The 18,181-nt window shown below is 49.8% G+C and overlaps 1 protein-coding gene across 1 annotated transcript in view; it reads right to left on the reverse strand.

Annotated features, from left to right (window-relative positions):
• The window catches only part of GLI2 (GLI family zinc finger 2), a 186,254-nt gene that overhangs the window by 65,580 nt on the left and 102,493 nt on the right, over positions 1-18,181 (reverse strand). The window lies entirely within an intron of this gene.

An 18,181-nucleotide genomic window follows, 5' to 3' on the forward strand; every position in this document is an offset into this window, starting at 1 on the left:
ACTTGACATTGTCCCAACACCTCCTATCCTCTCGATGGCTTCTGGCAGAGGCCCTTCTGTCTGACTGCAGACCGAAAGCAAACCAAACTCAACCTCCTAAGTGAGCACCTCGACACCCAGTCCGCACTCGGCGTTTCACTGCCACTTGCCTCCGCGAAAGGTAGCATCTCCCTGTCGAGTGGGACAGCACCATCCAAACCCCAAGTGCCAAGGCTTGGGCCACGTCTCTCGCTGATGCTGAGCAAACTCCCGCAGTGCCAAGCTCTTTCTCTATCGAAGACTTAAAATTCAGCCTTTTGCCTCCGTGACTCCAGCCGTCACGGAGCTACGCCGACTCCGTGCGACGAGGCTGCACTCCTCCTGGCTGCGTCGCGCGAAGCCTGGGCGAAATCCCCGTGCGCGTCCTTCCCCGCGTATCAGCCCGAGGATCTGCGGCTCCTGCCCCCATCGCAGCGCACAAAGCCCTGAGCGCGGCACAGGCACGTCAGCCGGGCTGCCGGGAGAGGTGAGAGACTACACAAAAACAAGCCTCCTGCCAACTCCGCTGAAAGGCGCTAGGCGAAGGTAGTCGGGGTGGAAAGTATTTCAGGCTCCACAGCAGACTCGCTCTCCGTGCTCCGGCGCAGGGCTGGCACCGCGCACGACCTGATACACTGGGAGCATTTTTGCAGCTCGCCTGATGTCAGGACACAGAAGGGTAACTGTTAGCTGCTCCCCCCCTGCTGCTCCCCTCCCCTCCTTCCCCCAAAGCAGCTCAGGCAGAGAATAAACTTGCATCCTTCAGGATTTGCTTTGGCAGGAGAGGGATTCACCCTTTGCTCGTCCTGGGGAGGGACGATCCCTCGCACAAGGACACTTCGTTTTAAGAGGCAGCCAGTGTTTTCCCAGGTCAGGAGCGCAGCAGTCCCTGGTCTCACCAAACCCACACTCAGCCCAAAGTGCTGCCCAGGCTGGCAGGCACCTGGAGCTGCTGCCCTCCTCCCCTGGGACCAGACACCTCTACCAGCCTGGGCTCCCTGCAGCACTCACCCCATAACTACTCCATGAACATAAATCCAAAGGAGCAAGGACTCTTTTGTGACCCTGCAGACAACCTGCACAGCCCAGCTGGCATCCCCATTGGTAAATTTTAGCATCCTCCCCAAAACAGGGTGGCCACTCGTGGCAAGGTTTCAGTGGTACGGGGAGTCACATCATCATCCCTAGCCCTTCTGTGGACCAGTTTAACTCACTAGTAATGATGAAGCTGTTAACAGGCTGGATTCTGAATCTCTGAAAAACAAGGCAGGTTACATCTTGTTCTGTAACTGTCTACTGACAGTGAGTGATGGCTGAGCTAATATCAAAACTTTTAGTGCAAAACGAGTCTTTCCTTGTCACTCAGGAGAGCTGGGAATAGGAACACACGGGGTGCCTGTTGCTGGGCCTCCTTTCCGGGCTATCTGCTGCTACAAAAACGACACCTGAAAGGAATCCCTCACACCTCTCATTATTAATGGGAGAAAAAAATCCATTAATTTCCTGCCTCCCACAGGCACGGTTGGTTTGTTTTTAGCATTTCAGACTATTTGCATGGTGGCAGAGTCGGCAATTCCTCCTCTTTGGTGACCTCCCTCTGCATCGTCCCTCTTTTGGGGCCTCCCCTCTGCTCCTCTGCCTGGGAGCAGCAGCCAAGCCAACCAGTGGCTGGTGTTGCTCCTTTTTCTCCTCTTCCAGGTGCTTGGTCAGAAATAATGAATGGTTTTGTAGGCAATCAGCTACCAATTCATAACCGTCAGCCCGGCTCTGCTTCTCCTTCCCACCCCTCCTGAAGAGGACAGGGAGCTGGCAGCAGGACAGCAGCGCATGCCGCTAACAAAGATGGATGTTTTACACATAGGAGTTAAAAAGACAATTATATTCAATTACTTCAAGTAAGTCATGGTGATGTATTCCTGAATAGCCACGGGAAGGGCAATATGATGATTAGGGCAATGAATTTGCCAACTTTAATCTAATCAAGGCGATCTTTTGTTTAGCATTATCTGCTTTGCGGTGGCAGAGGATTTACCAAACCCAAGCAATCTTTGCAGATTTAACCCCAAAGCTGCCCAATTAGCACTAATGATGATTGTTTTACACAGAGTGAGGAAGCTTTTAGCGGGAGGCCTGGCGAACGCCTTCCCCCAGGAAAAATCCGGGCCATGTTTCTGTGAGGAGGCACTGAGGGACATCTCCCAAGGTCCCACAGCTCTGCGACAACAGAAAAACTCCCACGGATGGAAGAGAAAAACCGAAGGAGAAATCAAAGCAGCACCCAAGGGGCAGGGCCGATGGAAAAACAGGGTGTTTTCTCACTGAAATAACATCGCTCCTCATTAAGGCTGTGGCACGCAGCTCCTGGGGTGAAGCACACGCCGGCGAGGCTGGGAGGCCCCACCTTGCCCCCAACTGCTCCTCCTGCAGGAATGCGTCTGCTCCGCCGCACCGCCCGATAAGGGGAAAGACGTCGCTACCTGTCCCCACTTGTCAGAACTGATTTTCTGGCCAAGGTTTATGAGCAAGACACGGACCTCCCACTGCTCTATTCTCATCCTTGCCTATTCAAAGGCCAGCCAGACACTTCATATCTCTTCAAAGGGAAGAGATATGAAGCAGAAATGTAGGTTTAAAGGGGATGTCCCTTTGCCGAAAATCCCAGGAATCGGGGAGGGAGGCATCAGAAACAGGCATTTTTTGAGGATGATGCAGGCTTTTGATTATCTCTGCAGATAAACCTGCACTTCAAGAGAAACACACACTGCACGTAGGGGTTTGTACAGCGAGCAAAGGAGCCATTCTTACATCACCCACCGCAGCTGCTCTTTTTGAGCCCAAAAAGGAGAATTAGGAAGGGTCAAACAAACTTTTTCTATTCCAAATACTTCAAGCTTCACTTTATCACTTGAAAAAAGGCAGCAGAAGAAAAGAAATCAGACCTGTTACCACTGAATCAGGTTTCACTTGTGGTTCACTTTGATAAAAATAAGTTGGAAAGCCCTTTCTCCAGTGAGAGGGGCAGAGCTGGAAACATGGAGTGGTCCCCAGTAGCAGGGACAGACTCAGATGGGGGAAGCCCAAACATGCACTCCCTGCAACCCGTCTGCAACTGGAGTGCTGCAGCAAGACCAGGGCTCGGAGACAGCCCAGAAGCCCCCCCCCACACACCCTCTGTGCCACCCGATGTGCTCAGGACTCCTGGGGGTTTATCTAAAGCACGTGCATGCTGCCGAGCCATCAGGTGGGCTGAGACGTGGTTTTCCTACAGGTGTCCGACAGCCTCCTCCAGGAAGAAGCTCCTTTGCCATCAGCATGGTCATTTCGCAATCAACAGGAGAAGTCATTTGTTGAAGAAAAAAAGTAAAAGATTGCTGTCAGAATAATTCAATACCTATCATGTTGGTTTTTTTCTAACAGATTTGCAAAGCCACCCATACTACAAAAGGGGAAAAACAGCGGCCTCTTGAGATGCCTTTTGGCTTGATTTCCTATGATTATTATGATGCATGACAAGGATTTCATAAGGGGATCACAAGCTGCCTTGCAAAGACTAACAAAGCTCCTTAGGAAGACAAACAATGCTCATGTGTTTTTTTCACTTGAGTAGGGCTGAAACAGAGTAAAGCAACATAACTTGCCCAAGCCTATACAGACAAACATGTAGCAGGTCCCAGAGAAAACCTCAACCACAGCAGGCAGAAACTGCAACTTTATCTGAAAAAGGCTTTGGAGCCCCGGGGGATTGGATTGGTATGGATTAATGGCAGAAAAACTTCTCCAAACAACAGCTCACGCGATCCTGTCACTGCGGTGTCATTAGCAGCTTTGCGCCAACAGCTGACCCAGAAAAAATGAGATGGGGATCTGCCAGAAGATGCTAGTGAGCATCAGCAAGGGTTTACGCAGCAGCAGCAGCAGCGCGGTGCTGGCTCAGCTCACCTCCCTGTCACTGGCAGTGGTGGGATGCTGCTTAATGCGACACTGAAGCTTGTACTTCTTATTTTCCAGATTCCAGCTCCTTTGAAAAGGATAACAGGGAAACAACCACTACGAGCTTCTAAGACACAAGAAGAGGCACTTTTTAGTTTTCCCCATCTCCGGAGCAAAGGCCCTTCTTGCTGCCCCTATTTTCTCTTGGATATTGGAGTCTCTCTTTCCTCTCAAATGTGAGGTTAAAGCTACAACAAACATGATGTGCCCTTCACTCACTCATTACCCAAAGCAGCCCAAAGAATCAAGCATTAGTTAAATCAGAGGTGGCTTTCATTTTTAAAGCCCCCAACTTAAAGGGATGCAGAGCTTAGGGATATGGTTTAGTGGGGACTGCTAGCATTAGGTCAGAGGTTGGACTCGATGATCTTGAGGTCTCTTCCAACCTAGAAATTCTGTGATTCTGTGATTCTGTGATTTTGGCATCCAACAACTCTACGCTGGCAAACGTCAGGTTTGTCCTGAAACATCACACAGCGAATTGTGCTTTGCTCCACAGCCTTAGTGCAAAGATCTTTCTCACTTCAGAGCTGCTGGGCTCCAGAGCGCCCAGTCCTGGCATGGAGGCAGGGGAGGTGAACCCGTCCCTGGGTGCATGAGTGTGTGGGTGGCTCCTGGAGCCCCCGTGCCTGCCTCTGCGAGCGTCCTGGTGTTGTGCTTGGATCGCTGCCCCTCCAGCAAAGTGCTGCAGGGCCATAGGTGTCGGCGAGGGAGGTGTTTTTGTGTTCATGTGACGTCCCCAGAATAATGATCTCGCTGTTTAAGTGAGTTGAGCGAATGAATAAGCACAAGAAAAACATCTTTGCTGAAAGCACAGCCAAAGTTAATGCACCATTAATAATGGCCTGGGTGAATTATTGGAAGAGATAATAGGGCTGGGGTCAGGGAAGGTCTGAGACAAAGAACGGGGAAAATTGGGTCACAGAAACATGACAGAGCAGATCACACTGGTGCGCCTGTGGGATTCTCCTCGGATGAAGTCATGTACCGCCACACCGAATATTAACTGCTCTGCGGGGACAGCCATTCCCACAGCCACCCCTCCGGGCGGCGCGGGGAGGGGGCTGGGGCACACGCAGGCAGCAGCCTCCTCTCAGCTCCACCAAGCCCCTGTCGGAGAGCTGAGCCTCAAACACTGTTTTGGTGCTTTGCAAAATACGCCAGGTGCGCACTTACCTCCAGAAGAGATAACTACACGGTTGCAAGTTACACCAATGTGCAAGTTTTCTAAGTGCAGAGGTGTGCCAGAGGGACAGCCACCCTCCCTGGATGGCAGCACCGTGGTCCCAGTGGAGCCATCTCAGGTGCTTCAGCAGCCTCCAAAACCCCAGTGTGAATCGGAGCGGCCGCGAGGCTGCAGCCTCCGCTCCAGCCCGCCTCCACGGTGCTCAATTACTGACTAACCTCGCCGTGTCAGAATTTCCCCTCCTTAAAATGGAGATAATAATACCTCCCCACCTCAGAGGTTTGGTTAATGTTTATACAGCGCTTTAAAAATGATGTGGTAATTAAGTGCTCAGTATTATTATATCAACGTGTATAATGACTCCGGCAGACAGCACTATAAACAGGGCTGCACCGTGCATGCTTTTCTTTTGTTTGGCTTGTTAGCATTTGGTTTGGTTTTCATACAGCATACTTCAATTATTATCGGTTAATTATTACGTTGTTTTATTACCTGTTCAGTGGCTTTGACAAAAATAGAAGAGGAACTTCATGTGTAAAACCATGGCAAAGATTCATTCTGGCCTGCTACGAACATTAAGGGAAGGATAAATGGGAGGCGGGCTCCCACCAGCGCACCCAAGGGAGACCCCTCTCCCACCCTAGCTATTACAGACCGTTTTGAAGCACATCCAACCAGCTGTTCCCATCCAGCGGGAGCCAGAACCAGTTTTCTCTTCTTCTAACACGTGTAATGAGGAAAGACGGTGGCAGCCTGATTCATCAAACTATTTTTTTTCAGACAACACCTCAGGATGCTGGAGGAGGCAACGTGCTTAGTGTAAACATAGGTCATACACAGCAGAAGCCAAATTACCCATTAAGGTGAGCAACAAAGAGAAAAAAAAACAACTTCTACAGGACAAATACCTCTGGTGATGGTAACTACCTTGTGGGGGTAGTGGGGAGGGAGATGGGGAAGCGGCCGGGCTGGGATGCAGATATATGTCAAGCATAAAAGAAATAATCGAAAATGTCTTACCCTTTTTCAGCTGCCAAACCGCACACATGCACACACAACAACAAGAAAAAAATAAACTCAAAATAAGCATTATAGCAGAGACAACTCAAAGCACCTGCAGGACAGACTTTACACTCAGAGAAACTGAGGCACTGAAAGGAGCAGACTACGGAAATGAGGACATGGGCTTTGGATGCCCATGGGGATGCAGTGCATACTTTATGCAGAATAAAGCACCTTCCTAGGTTTGCCTGCATAATAAAAGCTGTTATAAAAGCCATGAGACACAGCAAACCTCCCCCATGAGCCCCCAGGTGACCCCCAGAGCTGGCCAGCCCAGTGGCTCAGTCCCCCCAAAATTTCTTCCCCAGCTCAAGAAGGAGGCAGAGTGCTTAAATGAACTGGGGCCTGAATGGAAGCAAGGTAGTCTTGCTCATCTTAACGTTGGTCCCATCCTGGAGCTCCTCAGGGGGCTCCTCAGCTTCCTCCTCCACGCCACGTGACCATCATTAGGGACATTAAACCTGTCATTCCTTTCCTGGGCACGAGAGCTGGAACAATTACAGTGAGGCTAAAAATGGCCTTTCCCTCTCCACGGAAAATTTAGATTAAAAATGTAAGAGTTCATTGACATTTTCTACAGAGAAGACGACTCTTACCATTAAGAAATCAAGCCCTGAAATCCCTCAGCTGCTGTCTGCTGGCTCTGAAGCGCTGCCCGGGGGCTTGGCCCCCACAGGTCTGGGGGCAGACATCCCACCTCCACCTCTCTGCCAGGGGCAGCCCGGCCGCTGCCGGTGGGGACACGAGGACACCAGGACCTCTGCAACGTCCCTGCACCAGAGCTGGTGGTTTTGCAGCACGCTTCACACGTGACCAAAGCTGTATGGTTTTGGAGCACTTTCCTTCTTGGCAAGAAAACAGATTTTCTGCAGCCGGCAGACAACTCTGTGAAAGTAGTTTCAGACATTCAGGTAGGCATCTGTGAATAAAAGCGATGAATTATTTATTATTCTACAAGGATTCCTAGGGTCTTCGGGTTACTGCTACGTAGGAGCCATAAGGGGGTGAATCCGTATTTTTTAAATAAGGTGCAAGAAGGGCTCTCGGCAGCCAGGTTTGGCCGGGGAATCCCACAGCAGGGTGCCCAGGTCTGCCTGACACGGAGCGCGATAATTAGCGATGTCTCCAGAGCAGCATTGCTGCCACCAGCCGTCATCTGCAGCCCTAAATAGCCTGAGCCGGCAGGAGGCTGAAAAGCAGAGCCATTTTCCGTCAGAAAACTTCTTCCAGAAACCTGCAGCTGCTGTCAGAAACAGCCCAGAAGAGAGCAGGGTGGTTTATGTGCTATTATACTCTAGAAAACAAGAAGAACGTGGAAGTGATGAACTTGGAGTGCTTTGACTTTTTTACAGTGACATCTGCCAACACGGGAAGTTTCTGAAACAGATCGCCGAGGACTTTCACTTCCTGGGAAATTAAAAAAAAAAAAAAGAAAGAAAAAAAAAAGAAAAATACTTTTTTCTGCTAAGCCAGCCTTGGATCCTTCCTTGGGACAAAACAAACCATCGGCAAAGTGACGGCACGTTTCTACCTCCATGCTGATTTCCAGAGCTAGAGTTTCCCACTGGCACTTGCTCTCTGTGAGATGAACGAGGAGCTGCAGCTACTGAACAGCAGAAAACAAAACCAAGAAGGCCTAGTGCAGCTTATTAATTCCGCAGGTCTTGAGCTGCAAACGTTGAGTCTTGAAAATCACTTAATTGCCCGGCTTGTCATGCCAAGATGTATTTTGAGGACGCTGCCAATCTGACGGTTATTAACAAACAAGGCAGCCACAAGCCCCGACTGCACTGAGATCCCGGGTACTTCTCATGTGCCGCATCCCAACAGGAAGTACTTAATAAGAATAATAATATCCCGAAAGGCCAACCTACGGCAGTGCAATTAAAAAGCTTTTCTGTCTCACTTTGAGGGGGGAGAAAAAAATGAGGGGGAAATTAAAATCAGACAGGAAATTCCACTAGAACAAGCTGGCTTATGTCCTAATAACACAGGGCCGTGCCAACTCCTCCAGAAAGCAGAGGAGGGGAAAGAAAAAAAAAAAAAAAGAAAAAGAAAGAAAGAAAAAAAAAAAAGAAAAAAGCAGCCCTCTAGACTGACTTGGATCTGAAGCTACATTGTGGAGCAGCCGTGGCTGCAATTCTAAAGGGAGAAAGGCAGCAGCAGCAGCGAATAAAAGGCAGTTTGCTTTGCTAGCAAGTCGCAGTTTTATAATGTAACTCTTGTATTACAGCGCGGCCAACGCCGCTTTGTCGACCAAACACGCGGCCCAGGAAGCTTGGAGGGCCAGATGGATCCTGGGGCTTGTTCTCCCAACAGCTGCTGCGGGAGAATGGAGGGAAGAACAAAACCACACCGAGCAGCTCAGAAGGCACCCCGGGGCGCGAGGGGCGGGCAGGCAGAGGGGCAGAGCAGCTGGTGGCTCACTGGTGCCTGCCTGGACGGGGGCTACGTGTGCTCCCGGCTGTGGGAGAAGAATCGGGATCTCAAGAGCATCTCTGCAAACATATGGGTCCCTCAAGAAAGATACATTTATAGAAGGAAGCGTGCCTGTGAGTTTAGGGGAGAAGTTTTCTCCAAACGCCGTTATTATCCTGCCCGCTTGGAAGCCGGTAGCATCCTAATGCAGTAAGCACCTCCAGCTGATGCAGCAATTTCCAGAAATAAAAAATAAAAAAAAAAGGGCCAAGGGGATTTGCCATCGCATGCTCTGTGTTCTGGGACTAGGCCAATGAATGGCAAACTCTTTCAGCAGCATCTTCCCCCATGCATTTCATGTGAAGGCTCATTTCACAGCGGGAGCCGCATCCCTTAGAGCGGTTCGTGAGTGCAGCCGTGCTGCTCTGTACGGCTCCGCTGCTGCCGTGGTTTGCATCTGAGCAAACCTTTCCTCGGCTCTCAAAAGTGCAACAGCTTCTGATCATCAGTAATATAAAAGGCTAAGCTGTAATTTGCTATTAGGTGGAGGCACTGTGGAGAAGGCACTAACCGGCATTTGTAAGCGGGAGGCAGCAGGAGCCCCAGAGGACTCTGATGCCCTCGGCTGCATCCGACACAACCAAGCCCAGGATCTCTGCAGGGCGAGATGCAGAGGGATGGGGCCCAGCAGCCTCAGGCTCTTGCAACCACCCTGTCTGAGTACCGGGGGAAAAAAGTGGGCAATGAGAAGGGAGGGAGAGCGCAGTGCTCTCTGCACGACACTTTGCCTCCGACAGTGGGTCTAGCGGAGCCCTGACCGTGCGCCTTCCAGTCATGCAAATAAAAGCTTATTCACGAGCATCATCCCAAGCTGCATCCCTCGGAGCGGGACTACCGATGGGGATGTCTTTTAGCATCCAAACGGAGCCTGCCTCATGCCCCCAGCCACGCGTTCACACCCTTCCCCGGAGGTGGCACGGGTGCTCACACAGTCACATGCCTAGCCAGCTCAGGGAGTTCATCCAGTTGAAAACTAATCACCTGAAATTGTATTGCACAGGTTTTTGGCTGGATCTACTCCCTGAACCAGTTTTCCAGGAGATGGCTGGTACGAGAATGAGCAAAGAAGGCTCTCAGGCTGCAGTCCAGCCACCACTTCCAGCCCCAGCTGCTGCTGAGAGCAGCTCTTTTGACCTCCTTTGGCGACTCGTCCCCACATCAAGACACGCTGTTATGGGGCCAGGCTGGTTCTGTGTGGCCGCATGGCTGACTGGGCCCCACTAACCCAGCACGTCCCCTCCTGAAGTCAGCTGGGTGAGCTTCACGTCTGGCCCCAAGGTGCCTGTCCTGGGGACACAGCTGCCTCTGGCGCTGGCCAGACTGTGCTTATGAGAAGGTGACCTAAAACTAACCCAATGAGTCACAGAGTAGCTGAGGTCGAAAGGGACCTCTGGAGGCCACCACCTGCTCCAGCAGGGCCACCCTGAGCAGGGGGCCCAGCACCACATCCTGGTGCCTTCTGGAGATCTCTGAGGAGACTCCACCACCTCCCTGGGCAGCCTGTGCCAGTGCTCAGCCACCCGCCCAGCACAGAAGTGATGCCTGATGGTCAGATGGAGTCTCCTGTGTGCCAGTTTGTGCACACCGTACATCTCCCCACATCCATCGGGATGGATGGATTTGTCCAGGAGCGACAACGCACCGGGAGCTGTTGGCACAAGGAGCCGGCACAACTTGCAGGAGCTGGAAAGCAGCCTTAGAGAAGAAAAACTCCCAAGCACACGCTCAAAAGCAGTGCAAGCGCAGGTGTTGGTGCCAGCAAGAGCGGGCACGCCAGCCCGCCCCGAGCACAGACCTACCTGAGCGGCCCCTGGCACAGCGGGGCTGCCTGCTGCCATCGCGGGGACACCCGTCCCTGTCATGCCACAAAGCCTGTCTCGATCTTTCAGGAGAAGGCTGTGCTTCAAATGCAGCGCTGGCATTTCTAGCCTCTCGGATCCAAACCACAGAAGCAAGTTTGCTTTCTTTATGCATATGCTCCTCCAGGCACTAAAACAAACTGAAATCAAACTGCTCCTATAGGCAATGGCTTGAAAAATTTCCCCTCTGTATGAAAGGTCTGTTTATATCGTTTGCAAAATCGAACACATCAAGCCTGGAAAAACCCCATATGGAGTCTGTTGCATGTTTTGACTGAAGTTCTTTCTGGAAATGGAAGCAAAGAAGCCTGCTTTCTGCTAGAGTCATGACAAAACCGCAGGGCTGGGTATTTTGCTTGCACTTACAGCCAGGTGATAAGCATCTCAGTGGCCTTCAGAGAAGAATTTTGGGAGGTTTCGTGCTCCCCGACATCAGTCCCCAAAGCACTCCCAGTCCATAAAGACTGAGCAGATAGCGCATGAGATGGCTTTTAGCCACGCGCCTGGCAGCCCGCCGCTCTCAGCCAGGCGCGAGGGCTGAGGAGCAGGGGGGTGAGGAAGTTATCTGTTTTACCCAGCTGTGCTTTTGGTGCAGGCTAATAAAGTCCATGTATCATCCTGCCTCGGCCTGCAAATTCTCCGACTGGTGTTAAAAATGGTCCCGGTGCAGTCTGCAGTGGATTCTCTGGGTAGCTCATGCAAAGTGCGGGTTGTTAGCATGCTGCTTGTGTAATGAGGGCGCTTAAGACGGGAAGGGGTCTCTGGAAGGTCCTGAAGAGTGATTGCAGTTCAGGAGACTCACCCACCTGGCAACACGCTGATTTATGGCCTGCTCAGTTAATAGCCCTGCTTAACACAGGAGTTTGTCGAGATTAAGTAATTGCCTGAAACAAAAAGTTTATTATCTTTAAGTCTCTGCTGATGAATGACTGGGTGCTGGAAGAATCATGTGAAAGATCATCTGTGATTCCCTCCCACTTTGGGGGGGGGGGGGGGGGGGGAAAGGGGGAGAAAAAGAGTAAGATTTTTGAAAACCAGATTTTCCAAAGGAGTTTGGAAGTTTGCAATTTACACTGAAACATGATCAGAGACATTTACAAGCAGAAGGGTTCACATATCAGCTGCCATCTAATAAATAGCACAAGTAATAACATAGCTCTGTGATGCATTTTTCCCAAGAATTGCAAAATATTTTGTAAACCTTAATTAATACCACCCCTTGTGAGATAACCGATCCTGTCACACAGTAATAAGGTTAGGAATGAATCAAGATGCAAAGCCTGTTTCATTTTTATGTATAACATAGTGGCCTTTCCCATCCTAGAAAAGTCTGGAAAATTTCCAGTCTAGAAAACACTGCAAATAAGTGTGAAGTTAAAAGACGCCGCACACCAAATTCTGCTGCAATTACTACTCCTCTCTGTTTCCAGATGCTGAGCAAGGTTAAAAGGCTTGATGACGGTCACACACGCTGCTCCATGAAGCTGAGCCCCAAAGCGCACCTTGGCTCCCCATTGCCTTTGCACCCCCAGATTTGCTCAGGGTTGGTCTGTGAGCACTGGCACGTGGCTGCAGGGTTGAGCCAGGAGGGGAGCAGGACTGGCAGAAGTCCCCGTCCCGAGAGCAGCCCCTCATGGTGTTCCCACAGCCCTCGGTGCCAGCCCTGCTGTCCCTCCTCACATCACTTCGAAGCAATAAAAATGGAACTTGGCTGCAGCTTTCCCCAGCTCTTCTCATATTACCTTTTAATCCAAATACATATGGTTCAGGGAGCACTGAGAGGCTTGCATGAAAGGATGCACACTGAGAGAATGCAAACCCCCCAGAAAAAGAGGATGAGCTCTGCAAGGCTCCCTTGGCCCCAACAGGTACACCCCCGCTCCCCAACATATTAATCAAGAGCCTGACGAGATTCCTTTTGAAATCCCCCAAAAGATTTCCGCAGACTTCAGTGGTGTTTGGATCAGGCTACAAATTCAGAATAAATCACAAACTGGCTACATCTGCCAAGTTTATTTTTTTCTTTTCCAGGTTTCAGAACAAATCCATTTTACTGCTGGGAAAAAGCAGAATGAAATAACCGAGGAGTTCAAATATCCTGTATCACTCCCCATATTAATTCAGTCAGTCAATCTATCCCATAACTTTGGGAAGCGAAGCAGATTACTTTGGCCAGATCAAAACACAAAAACCGGACTGTTTCATTTATGTGCATTTCGTTATTTAATACAGCCTGCACAAGCCTCTTTCTCTCAGGCTAAAAGTGACACTTTTGGGAACTAAAGTTAACCACAGACCTAAACTAAGCTAGAAGAAACCAAATGACATCTGCCCTGAGACAGCCTAATGATTACCACAGCCCCCCTCAAATCAAACAGTGAATTATTGCCATTTTCCTGGGTAGACAGGGAGCAATTTTGAAGAGGCGCTCTTATTCAAAACCTTCTAATCTTAAAGGATGCACAAAACCAAATTACTTCAAAACGTGGCCCCAGTCAAAAGATTTTTGCAACAGCAGGATTGTTTTTAATGACACCAGGGATTCTGAAACAGGTCCCTGCAACCTCATTTTTACATAAATTGGGATGGTTTTATTAATTTGTGGCTAATACATTTTTTAAGCTGTCTAGCACTGATAGCAAATTCCCCACTTGTAAAAGACCATGTTTAACTCCCAAGTTTGCAGATTCGGCAGCACTTGCCTTTTTTTAATGTTTGTCCTCAGTGAGTAGAAAAAGGAGCAGCTTCCCCACCTCTGATCAGAGCCTGACTGATGTCTGCTGATAGCTTCATGTTAGCTTGGGAGATCTGCAAGATGGGAAGCCTCCTCTGGCAAACAGCTGCAGATGTCTTTTCAGGTTTTATTTAGTTCATTCACTGTCTGCAAAAAGCAACGTTAGCACCGGTTTTGAGTTGGAAAGCCACTGCACAATGAATATGGCACCATGTTGGACTTTACTCTCATTTTCAGTCTTGTTCTAGCATAAAATCACCACAAAATCATGCAATGTAGCAATACCTGCAGAGCACAAGCAAGCCAGCCAGCCAGCCTGGCAGGAGAAGCTTGAGGAAGACCCTTGGATTTGCCTTCATCTGCTCCTTTGGGGCTCATTGCACCATTTCAGGATGAGAACTGCACAACTGCTCGTGCAGCCTTCTCGTTGGAAGAATCCGGAGTTGGGATGGGTGGAGAGGCATCTCCACTTTGTTGGGCCTCTGAACTAGGACAACGGCACAAGTGGGCATATCGAGTTCCTCAGAAATGCAGCACTGGCAGATCAAAACACCTGCGAGCACCGTTTCACTGACAGCGCACTTCTAACGTTGAAACAGGGACTGCTATCAGGCTGTTAGCACAGGCACTTTCCTTTGAAGTATCTGCTGTAATTCTTGCATTTTCCCTCCTGACTCTGGTACTTGTTTGGCTCCAGTTATTTCTGTAATTTTCCTTCCCCATGTCCCAGGGCAAAACTCAGACTGTAATACACCCATGCAGAGTGCTGCGGGTATGTGCACCCTCTCTGTGTGCCCCGCTTTTATCAGGCATGGTATTTTCAAAAAGGAATGCAGGTTTTCAACCCTGGTGATGTCAGATCTCGGATTTTCCCATGAGAAAATCCCTTACAGGTCCTCTGCCTTCAAGTGAGTCATTGCTGCTGCCCTGCTGAGGTTCCCGCACTCCCCTCTCCTGTGCAACCCGCCCGGTGCAGCAGGCGTGTTGGCATCTGCTAACAGGCTTCCCAGGCCGTCACCTGGATGTGATCGGGGAGACAAAAGAGTAGCTGATGAATCCTGTTTACAGAGAAGTTGTAATCGACTTGCGTTTGCCTCCAGCCGTTGGGTTTGATGGCTCAAATACACCCTATGTGAGCGCTCATCCTCTGAGCCCATAGTATTCCTGTTTGAAGTCATTTTATAGGATGTAAGACCTCCAGAAAATCAGAGGTGATATTTTACTGCTTGTGACTGTGGCTGCATTAGCAGGTGAGAAAGCAGCAATCCTTAATCTCTGCATTCACATCACCACGTGTCATAGCACCTGCAGCATCGCACTGGGAGCAACCTTCAGCGTACTTTGCCCATCCCGAGAGGGACGGTGTTTGGGACAGACTGGCTGTGTCCCTGGGACATGGGCACCCACAACCGGGAAGCACCCACTGGTGTACACAGGTGAGCAGTTGAACTGCTGTAGTGCATATCTCTGAGCACGTGAGCAAGTCTTTTCCCACTGCCAACCCCAATTTCAGAGGTCTTCATATGTAGGCAAATACACCTGCGTGTGCGTAAAAGGAGATGGGATCTGCACCACAGATAAGGAAGACAAAGAAACCCCATTTCATGAAGAGTCACTTTGTTTCTCGGGGCCCGAGTGTGCCAGATACACACCAACATGAAACCTCACTGGGGCTTTTGAGGGAGAGGAAGGGAAGAGAAGGCCTGGACAAACTCACACCACCATCGTGCTGGTTGTCCAAGCCACAGCTGATGAAGGTGAAGGCACATCCAACCAGGCTGGTGGATTCCCAGCACCATCACGTTTCTCCAGAAATCAGCCAGCAGCACAAATCCTGCTGTATTCACTTTGGAAAAGATTGGGGGGAAGAAGAGGAGGAAGAAATCAAGCTGGGGAAGCCAAGATGTGAAGGAAGGGTAAGACAAGCTGTTACGGAGACCCTTGTAAATTATTCAGTGAACTACAATGACTGCAAATAGTTATTGCTATGTTTAATTATTTGCACACTTTCCTGTGAGACTTTCAGCTGGCCAGCAAGCAAATCTGTGGGCACAAATTTCTGGATTACTGGGTTTTCTCCATTTCTCAGGGTGCATTCTTGTCTTATCTTCTTTTGACTTTCTCTCATCTATGATCAACACAAGCCACATCCATAGCCAAAAAGAGTTGCCAAACATAGCTTTGCCAGTACATGTAAGTGCTAATTATCATCATTACTAATCTGTTGGGACCACAGCTTCCAGCCGCCGTGTGCCGAGGAGGGACCTCTGCAGCATAACCCAATTCACGGGCACCCCAAACAGGCTCTCTGCCACCACCTCTCCTGGCAGGCACTGCGGGGTTGACATACGGCTGGGAAATACAGGCAGATTGGTCAACACGGTTCCCTCTGACTCAAATGGCTATGTGCTCATACAAAAGAAATCTGTTAATACTTGTGCAAATAAGGGACACTAACTGCTCCGTTGCCGAATATTGTTTTGTTGTCAAATCAGCATTCACCCTCAGCTACATGAAATTATTTTTTCTAATCAGTGCCTGGTCTCAGGAAACCCTTAATTTATTAGCTGTAAACCCAGTTTTGCTACACTTACTTAAGCCCGGTAATACTGTACTTTGCAAACAGTTCCACCAGATTAATGGAGCTCCAGATGGGGCTGGATGGCAGATTTAGGCTTTTAAACAACAGCTTTCAGTTCAGGAAAGCAATGTTGTACACCCTCGCCTACACACCATGCAGTCACCCCTCTCCTTTCGCAGCCTGAACTTCTCAGCAGAGTGATGCACACGTCCCAGCCCTGTTCTGCAGGACCAGGTCTCCATCCATCACACCAGGAGTGCCAGCCCTGCTCCAGCCCTGGTCAGAAATAATGGGATGCTCCGCTGCCTGCACCGCAACATGCTGGGAGCATCCCTGGGCTGCGGGGTGGGGAGAAGAGCACAGGGCAATCTGCTTTGGAAAAGGTCAGGATGGCTCCCCTGGCATCCTAAGTAAAGTTCTGTGACTTCAGCTCCCAGTGGAGACAAAACGCCCGTTTTTATCACCTCACCTCATGCTGGGTCTACAGGGAAGTGAAAGGCGAGCACAGCGCCTGCTAATATCTTTAACCGCATTTACTGAAACCTTTTGACACCAAGGCTATTTTTATTAGCTAAGTGCACTGCGCCAGTATCAGAATGCAAGTTTTACTGCTTACAGCTCAGCCTTGCAAAAAGCCTTTTCCAGTCACTGTCTGTGGCAACGATAAGCTGTAACGAGGCCCTGGTACCTCCTAGCACAGCCTGGCACTTGGAGCAGCTGCAGGCATCCCCCCCATCATTCCCCTCCCCTGCAGAGCTGCCCACGCTACACCTCAGGTCCAGAGCCAGAGACGTGCCTTTCTGTTTAATAAACTTGGACACATTTCCTTTCCAAGCCCTGCCTCAGTTTCCCCAGTAGCAAACAGAGAAAAAAAGTTGCCCTTAGTTTTACAAAAAATCATTCAGCAACTGTAATAATGCCTGCAAAGTGCTTAAAACAAAGCTTTGACAGAAACACAGGCATGCATACGTAAAACTCTTAAATTTTAATTTTTGTTTCGTAATTACATGGGATTCCCTACTTGCCTATTCTTCTTGCCTGAAACTGCTGGCTCTTACAACCCAATAAACTGCATCCCACGTGAGTAACAGTAGTTGACAGCGATACAATCTTAGAGCCTAACACCCTCGGAGCATCACATGCAACACCAATATTGAGAAACCAGGAACCCGAACAGATGCAGTCAGACCACTCGCGGTGGGAGTTCGGAGACAAATAATTCAACCTTTCATCACTCTCTAATCCCAGGAAAGATATCGAGGTTAAACTACTAAGAAAAACACGGGGAGCGTTAAGCAACTTGGAATTCACTTTGGAAAGGCGTAATTAGCCAGCTAGCGCTGGTCACCCATTTGAAGAAGTTGAACCCACAGCAATTTCTCCCTTCCCAAGAGGCACAGTCCGCATAGACGCGCTTGCTGCCTGCGGCTGCGGCATAGGCTCCCTCGCTCTGTAATTGCTCCTTTATTGTGAGCTATCACGAAAGGCTCCAGGGGTTCCCCACGGACCTTGCCCTTGATCTGGGTTAAGATACTTTGACCTGTGATCCTTTATAATAAATGATATCCCTCAGTTAAAGAATGCTCCCTTCAACAATATGGGCCTGCCCTCAGGAAGTGGGAAAGGAATTTTCCTGCAAAGGCAGATTAAGGAAATTCCACGCAAATTTCATGCATTTTGAATAATCTTCTGAACCGTGACGAACCAGCTTCCCCTTGCAGGGATCCTGCTCCAAATTGCTGCGGGAGACAAATCTCGCTGTTGCTTCCTTGGTGGCAAAGCACACTGCTTTTCTTGGACTCAGCATGTCGGACTGAGCACAGTGCTCGGTGCCGCTCATCCCTCAAGCAGGCAGAAAACACTGCCTGCCCTGCCTGTCCTCGTATACTCGTGTGCATCCCCTTCATCACAACGACTGTGGGTGGTCTCCTTTTTCACCTCCAGGTCCCTCCCCAGCTCCTTCCTTAGGGGATTCCCAGCTTGGAGGGTGCCAACACTCACCAGTGCCCCCACCAAGCCCCTTCTCCACCTCTCAGACATCATCACTGCTCTTGTGCACATCCCTCCACCCTTGGGCACCCAAAGGCATCCTCCCCCTGGCCATACACCAACTCTCACAGCACCCTTCCCTGCATGTCCAGGCTATGCCTCCCCAGCACATCTGGGGCTCAGTCCTTGCGTTTTGGACCTTCAGCCAACATCCTTGCCAAGGTAAGGTCATCTCATGCTCTCCTTTTAACGGTGTCAAAATGAGAAGCAGCATAGGAACATCA

The sequence above is a fragment of the Aythya fuligula genome, chromosome 6 (genome assembly GCF_009819795.1).
Source record: "Aythya fuligula isolate bAytFul2 chromosome 6, bAytFul2.pri, whole genome shotgun sequence".
NCBI classification, from domain to species: Eukaryota; Metazoa; Chordata; class Aves; order Anseriformes; family Anatidae; genus Aythya; species Aythya fuligula.